This window comes from Nicotiana tomentosiformis, chromosome 6 (genome assembly GCF_000390325.3).
Source record: "Nicotiana tomentosiformis chromosome 6, ASM39032v3, whole genome shotgun sequence".
In the NCBI taxonomy this organism is placed as follows: domain Eukaryota; kingdom Viridiplantae; phylum Streptophyta; class Magnoliopsida; order Solanales; family Solanaceae; genus Nicotiana; species Nicotiana tomentosiformis.
Window position 1 is genome coordinate 72,605,487 of NC_090817.1, and position 8,271 is coordinate 72,613,757.

The 8,271-nt window shown below is 42.7% G+C and overlaps 1 non-coding gene across 1 annotated transcript; it reads left to right on the forward strand.

Annotated features, from left to right (window-relative positions):
• Window positions 1–7,577: 7,577 nt before the first annotated feature.
• LOC117280245 (small nucleolar RNA R71) lies at window positions 7,578–7,681 on the forward strand. The gene has a single exon (XR_004510742.1). It is a non-coding gene; the product is annotated as a small nucleolar RNA R71 (small nucleolar RNA).
• The last annotated feature ends 590 nt before the right edge of the window (window positions 7,682–8,271 follow it).

An 8,271-nucleotide genomic window follows, 5' to 3' on the forward strand; every position in this document is an offset into this window, starting at 1 on the left:
TTCAACTCTGGTGGGGCCATACGGTATGGCAAAATAGAAATAGGCTGAGTGCCCAGAGCCAAATCAATACAGAAGTCAATATCTCTGTCGGGTGACATCCCTGGCAGATCTACAGGAAATACCTCTAGAAACTCACGAACAACTGGTACTGAACCCATGGAAGGAACCTCCGCACTAGAATCGCGGACATAAGCTAAATAATCTAGAAACCCCTTCTCGACCATACGTCAAGCCTTCACATAAGAGATATCCTTGCTGGTAGAATGGCCAAGAGTCCTTCTTCACTCTAATAGAGGCAACCCCGGCAAGGATAAGGTCACCGTCTTGGCGTGACAGTCCAATATAGCATGATAAGGTGACAGCCAATCCATACCCAAGATGATATCAAAATCTACCATGTCAAGAAGTAGGAGATCTATGCTAGTCTTGAGACTCCCAATGGTAACCACACACGAATGATAGACACGATCTACAATGATAGAATCTCACACAGGTGTGGACACAAACATAGGAGCACTCAAAGAATCACGAGGCAAAACCAGATATGAAGCAAAATAGGTTGACACGTAGGAATAAGTAGAGCCCGGATCAAATAGAACTGAAGCATCTCTATGGCAAACTGGAACAATACCTGTGATGACAACATCAGATGGCTCAGCCTCAGGCCTAGCTGATAAAGCATAACATCGGGGATGGGCCTCACCACTCTGAACCACGTCCCTGGGATGGCCTCTAACTGGCTGGCCTCCACCTCTAACGGCCTGACCTCCACCCTTAATGGCCTGACCTCCACCTCTAGCTGCCTGACCCCTGCCTATGGCTGGCTGAGCAGGCGATGAAGCAACTGGTGCCGGATCCATGGCACGATAACCCTACTGCTGTGTGCTGCCTGGTACTAGAGGGCAAAATCTAGCAATGTGTATCAGATCATCACAAGTATAACAAGCCCTGGACTGCTATGACTGCTGACCTTGGAACTGACCCTGTCGACCTAGGTAACCACCCTGAAAACTCTGGAGCGGAGGTGCACTAATAGGAGCTGATGATGCCCTGTAGGCTAGCTGGTCGGGATGAGACACATAAGGGTTGCGACTACCAGAAGCACTGTGAGACGCCTGGAGCGCTCACTGAAATGGCCTGGGAGGATGTCCTCAACCAAAAGTACCCCTGCCTCCAGACGAGGCACCACTGAACCCACCGAAATGATGAGGCATCTTATCAGACCCATGCCCCCTCTCCTGAGCAAGTACCGTCTCGATCCGTCTAGCAACATTTGCAGTCGTGTGCAAGGAAATATCACCCCCGGCCTCCTTGGCCATCTGTAGCCTGATAGTATAGGTGAGCCCATCAATAAATCTCCTCACCCTCTCCCTCTCAGTAGGAAGCAAGATAAGAGCATGATGAGCTAGATCCATAAAACGGGTCTTGTACTGAATAATAGTCATACTGCCTTGCTGGAGACGCTCAAACTACCTACAGTAATCCTCTCTCACCGTGACAGAAGTAACTTCTCTAGAAATAGCTGAGAGAACTGATCCCAAGTAAGAGCAGGAAACCAAGCTGGTCTGGTCAACATAAAATCTCTCCACCACCTCTTGGAAGAACCCGTCATCTGAAACACGGCAAAATCGACCCCATTGGTCTCAACTATACCCATGTTCCGCAGCACCTCATGGCAGTGGTCAAGATAATCATGTGGGTCATCAGAAGGTGCACCACTGAAGTGAACTGGAAAGAGCTTGGTAAACTTGTCCAATCTCAGTAAAGCCTCAGAAGACATGGCGGGCCTATCACCAGCCTATGCCGCAACAACCGGCTAAACTGCTCTAACTGGCGGGGCTGCTAGAGTCTGATACTGGGGAGCTATTTGCTTTGGAGTGTGAGTAGCGGGAGTCTGTGCTCCTCCCTCAGCCTGAGAGATGGCGGGTGCTACCGAAAATGTACCGGCTTGGGCCACACTCTCCATAAGGCCCACCAAACGGACTAGAGCATCCTGAAGCACTGAAGTGGCTATGAACCCCTCTGGGACCTGAGCTGGTCCAACAGGTACAGTCTAAGTTGGAACCTCCTCATCAAAATCCATGTGAGACTCCACTGTTGGTACTGGTGTTCGAGCTCTAGGCTGAGCTCTGCCTCTGCCTCGGCCTTTGGCGCGACCTCGGCCTCGACCCGTGCCTCTCGTAGGAGCTGCCATTGGGGGCTCCGGCTACTGTCTAGCTGAAGATGATATACGTGTTCTCGCCATCTGCGAGAGAATAAGAATAGAAGAGTTCAATTACCATTGATAGAATAAAATCGCACGACAGAGAAGAATAGAAGTGAAATTATTCCTAAACTACATAGCCTCTAGAAGATAAGTACAGATGTCTCCGTACCGATTCTCTAGACTCTACTAAGCCTGCTTATGACTCGTGAGACCTAAGCAACCTAGTGCTCTGATACCAACTTGTCACGACCCAGAATTCCCACCTTCGGGACCGTGATGACGCCTAATATTTCACTCGCTAGGCAAGACAATGTTAGAGAAATTCTTAAACCAATTTCTTCAAACAGTTTAAATAAATAAACCAATTAAACTGAGATGAAACTAAAATGAAGTACGAAGTAGCATAATAACCAGCATATCTAATTACAACCCGGATCTGGAGTCACAAGTACACAAGCTTCTAGAGGTTCTAAAAATAGAGTCTAAAATAAATATAACTTTTTCGAATGAAATGAACAGTAAATAAGGAAAGAGGAAGGGGACTTTAAGGTCTGCGGACGCCAGCAGATCTACCTCGAATCTCCAAATATGCCAATCCAAGCTAATGCACCTCACATACAGCTGGGACCAGTACCAAAATCTGCACAAGAAGTGTAGAGTGTAGTATGAGTACAACCGACCCAATATACTCCGTAAGTGTCGAGCCTAACGTCGACGAGGTAGTGGCGAGGCTATGACAGGACACCCACATAATTAAACATGTACAAACGAGATATACGTGCAACATAACAACAAATAGAGATTAAACACATACGATTGGGAGGGGACATGCGAAAGGGGGTACAAGATATAGTAACTACAACAGGAAATGACAATATGAGACAGTCAAATAAGCCATCAACAATTGAAAACGGATAAACATAATGAATAACGATGGCACATCATCACCAATTGTGCTTTTACTCTCAACCTCACCATGAAATAATAATAATGGCATGGCATCACCCTTCGTGCTTTTACTTTCAACCTCACCATGAAATAATAATAATGGCACAACATCACCCTTCGTGCTTTTACTTTTAACCTCTCCATGAAATAATAATAATGGCACGACATCACCCTTCGTGCTTTTACCTTTAACCTCTCCATGAAATAATATTAATGGCATAGCATCACCCTTCGTACTTTAACTCTCTTTCTCACCATGTATTAATCAGTAAATGAAGCAATAAATGGCACAACATCACCCTTCGTGGTTTAACACTCTCCCTTACCATGTAGCAATGAATATAAATATTTGGGAGATAGAATAAGCAAGAATAAACTTTACGTCAACAACGGTTCCAAAATACCGAACCTTAACTTCCAAAAATACTCAATCCTTACAAATAGTTCATAAATGCGGAAAGAACGATCAATTAAGTAATAAACTAGTCTAAGCATGGATATCATAAATAAAGAAGACAACAAATTACAAGGAAACAAGTCCCACCCGCATGCTTTAACCCAACAACAACGCATATGTACTCGTCACCTCACATATACGTTGTATCCACACATTTAAACACGTAACAAATAGGCAAACAAGTCCTAATCCTTCATGTCAAGGTTAACCACGACACTTACCTCGCTCCGCAATCGACTCAAAGTCCAACCACGACCTTGCCTTTCGAACAAGCCTCCGAACCAACCAAATCTAGAAAATTATTAACCAAACAATTCAAAATAAGCCTTAGGAACTACCCACGAATGAAAGAGGTTCAATTTAGGTCATTATTGAAAATGTCAACAAAAGTCAGCCCCGGGCCCGCTTGGTCAAAACCCCAAAATTTGGACCAAAACCAATTACCCATTCACCCCCAAGCTCGGTTATGTAATTTGTTTTGAAATCCGACCTAAATTCGAGATATAAATTCCAATTTTACAAAATTCCTAATTCTACCCAAATCCCCAATTTCTACCATGAAAATCCTAGATTTAAGATTGAAATCTTATGAAATGTAGTGGGTAATTGAAAGGAAGTAGGTTAAAGTCACTTACCAATGAATTGAGGAAGAAAAGCTCTTGGAAAAATCGCGGCTAAGGTTTTTAGGGTTGAAAAATTGAAAGCATGAACCAAAATCCCATCTAACTTAGCTTTTGACCAGGCGCAGATGTCGCAATTGCGACCTGGGGTAAGCAATTGCGACCTGGGGTACGCAATTGCGAACCCCGCAAATGCGAGATTTTCTTCGCAAATGCGAAACAACCCACAACTCTGCTATCATCGCATTTGCGATGATTTGTTCGCAAATGCAAACTAGGCCTCACCGTAAATGCGACCAAATTGATCGCAAATGCGAACTAGCTTCCCCCAGTCCCCATCGCAAATGCGAACTACTTGTTTGCAAATGGGAACCTGCCTCAATCGCAAATGCGGCGGAGTACTCGCAAATGCGAGAAATTAGCCCCCAGCCCATGCTCACAAATACAAAGTCTTCTTCGAAAATTTGAGGCTCGGAAATGTGAGCCAGATCTCGCAAATGCGAGATCTGCAACAGAAACCAGAAGCTAAAAGGCATCAGCTATGATTCTAAGTCCAACTTCACTCTGTAGCCTATCTGAAACTCACCCGAGCCTTTGGGAATCCAAACCAAACATGCACATAAGTCCAAAAATATCATACAAACTCGCTGGCGCGATCAAAATACGAAAATAACACCTAGATCTATGAATCGGACACCAAAACAAATAAAAATTTTAATGAAACTTAAGAATTTTCATTTTATCAACCGGACGTCTGAATCACGTCAAATCAACTCCGTTTTGCACTAAATTTTGCAAACAAGTCATAAATACAGTAATGAACCTATACCAAGCTTCGGAACCAGAATCTGGACCCGGTAGCAACAAACTGAAACTTCATTCAAATTCATAAATTCTCTAAACCTTTAAACTTCAAATGTTTAGTAAATTGCGATAACTCGAGCTAGGGACCTTCGAATTTGATTCCAGGAATGCGACTAAGTCCCAAATCACGATACGGACTCACGGGGGCCAACAAAACACGGATCCTGATCTGTTTTCTCAAAACGTTGACCGAAGTTAACTCAAATAAATTTTTAAGACACGAATTCACATTTAATAAGTTTTTCACATAAAAACCTTTCGGAAAAAGAAACGGACGATGCACGTAAATCGAGAAAGGCTAAAAGGAGCTATTTGAGGTTTTAAAACACATAATTTAGGGGTTAAAGCTCTAGATGACTTATCGGGTCATCACATATTCGCGTGGACGAATATCTTATTTATTGTTATTGTCTTTTCTTTTGAAATTTTAGAGTCTCTCCATAGTCATTTTTATTAGTGTCATGAGTATTCATCTGTTATATATGACTTGTTACTAGTATTGCACTTTCTTTCTGTATTTTTGAGATGAGTTTAATATTATTATGTTGGTAATATTGGTGAAAGCTCATTTTTTGTGAGTTGATGAAGATTGTGACTGATTTAGGTGAATATTTGTTGGCTGTCATTTGTTTATGAGACAGAAATGTTTTTGGATAGTTCTATAGTCATTTGGATAGTTCTGAAAAATACCGATGAGCCTTACTTGGGGGCACTTGCTCCCAGGCACCGGCCTTGATCCTAAATTTAGTCGTGACAAAGTTGGTATTAAAGTATAAGTTATTCTTGTGACTAATAGAGCACAAATTGATAGTAGAATCTCAATTATAGTTATGTAGCCAGCCATTACCATAATCATAATTCTGTGAGGGCGTGATAAGATGTATCTTGTATTTCTTTATTGTTCCTCCGTACATGTGTGACGATTATGGTTAACTGAATATATCACCTTTTATTTTATTCCTATTTGGCTAGGACCAATCACCCAATAATACAATTTGGCTAGAGATTCAAAGACAGAAGTGTTGTCACTAGGCACATAACTATCTCCTAGATTCCACAATTAGCCTATGTACGCACTCGTCACCTCACGTACACGGCGCTCACATATCACAAATGGTTACAACAGTACCAAATCCTAAGGGAATTTCTCCCACATAAGGTTAGACAAGTCACTTACCTCAAATCTCGCTCAATCAATCAATAAGGATGTCTTTCCCTCGATTTTACGACTCCGAATGGCCCAAATCTAGCCAAAAGCAATTACATATCATGAATACAACTACAAGGAACTAATTTAAATCATAAATCTAGGACTTAAGCAAAGAATCGAAAAATTGCCCCAAAAAGTCGACCCGGACCCACATCTCGGAATCGGGTAAAAGTCACAAAATACGAACACCCATTTGATATCGAGTTCACCCATACCAAAATTACCAAAATATGTCACCAAGTCGCCACTCAAATCCCCAAGTTAAACTCTCCAAATCCCTAGCCTCAAACCCCCAAATTCCACCTTAAACACACACAATATTTCTGGGAAAATCAATGGAGAAACAAGATTATTAATCAAAGATGAGTACAAGAGACCTACCTCAAGAAATCTCTCAAAAATGCTCTCAAAAATAGAAAAACCCCGAGCTCAAAATGTTTAAAATAAAGCAAAATCGTGAACCCTTGTATTTAAGTGTTCTGTCCAGTACTTCCGCTTCTGCGGACACTTAACCGCATTTGCGGCGTCGCAAAAGCGACAACATACCCGCATCTGTGGTTCATGCGCTTCTGCGGTCAACTCTTCCGCATCTGTGGAATTTCCACTTCTGCGATCCTAAATCCGCTTCTGCGGACTCGCTTCTGCGAGACGAAGGCCGCTTCTGCGGAGCCCCCCATGTTAGGTCCCTTCATCTTTTGCGTTGCCTCCTTCGCATTTGCGAAACTTCCCTCGCATCTGCGACCTCTGCTAACACTGCTCCAGTCCACTTCTACGGTCAACATGTCGCAGATGCGGGCTCGCACCTGCGGTCAATCTTGCGTAGGTGCGATTACACAAGAGCTGGTGCCTTCAGCCATTCTCACAAGTCCAAATTTAATTTGTTAACCATCCGGAATCCACCCGAGGCCCCGGGACCTCAATCAAACTTACCAACAAGTCATAAAATATCATAAGGACTTAGTCAAGCCTTTAGATCACATCAAACAAGGCTAAATATATGATTTGTATATCGATTCAAGCCTAATGAACTTTAACTTCAAACTTATACATCCGACGCCGAAACCTATTAAATCAAGTCCGATTGACCTTAAATTTTGCACACAATTCATAATTGACATTGCGGACCTACTCCAACTTTCGGAATCAAAAACTGACCCCGATATCAAAATGTTCACTCCCGATCAAACCTTCCAACAATCATCCAATTTTTTAACTTCCGCCAATTACAGTGTCAGCCCATCCTAGAAATCTTGGAGTTTCATCCACAACTCTACTCCATGATGCTGATATCTTCTCACAATATCCTTAAATCTTTCTCATGCTTCAAACACCGTTTCTATATCTTTCTGCTCGAAGTTGTGGATCTCTCTTAGAATTTTCCTTGTTCGTGCAGCTGAAAAATATTTTTCAAGGAACTTCTTTGTCATGTCTACCCAAGTTTGAATTGACCCAGTCGGCAAACACCGCAACCAGTGCTTAGAATCTTCCCTCAATGAAAAAGGAAATTTCCTTAAGTAGATAGCATCTTTCGATACCCCATTGTGCTGGAAGGTATACATAATCTCATCAAAATCTATCAAATAAGTATTCGGATCTTAGCTGGGTTTGCCTCAGAAGACATAATTGTTTTGAATGGTCTCAAGTAGCCCTTGCTTGATCTCAAAATTATTAGTCGCGATCGTAGGAGGTCGCACACTAGATACTCCTTGGTTGTAGACTAGCCTGGCGTAGTCTCCCAGTGATCGTCCAGGCCTGAGTATGTTATTTTCAAATTCGTCTTCAACCAGATGTCAGTTTAGGTTGAATCTTCGTCCTACGTTCCTGTCAACCATTTCATCAGCTCTAAGAGATGCTTCAGTAGTTGCCCGTGCGGCTTCTTCCTATTGCGCTGCTTTCCGTGCAGCCAAATCAACTACCTCTTCACCGTTTTTAGCCATGTTCTCTTGGGTTGAAGATTTCCCCAAGA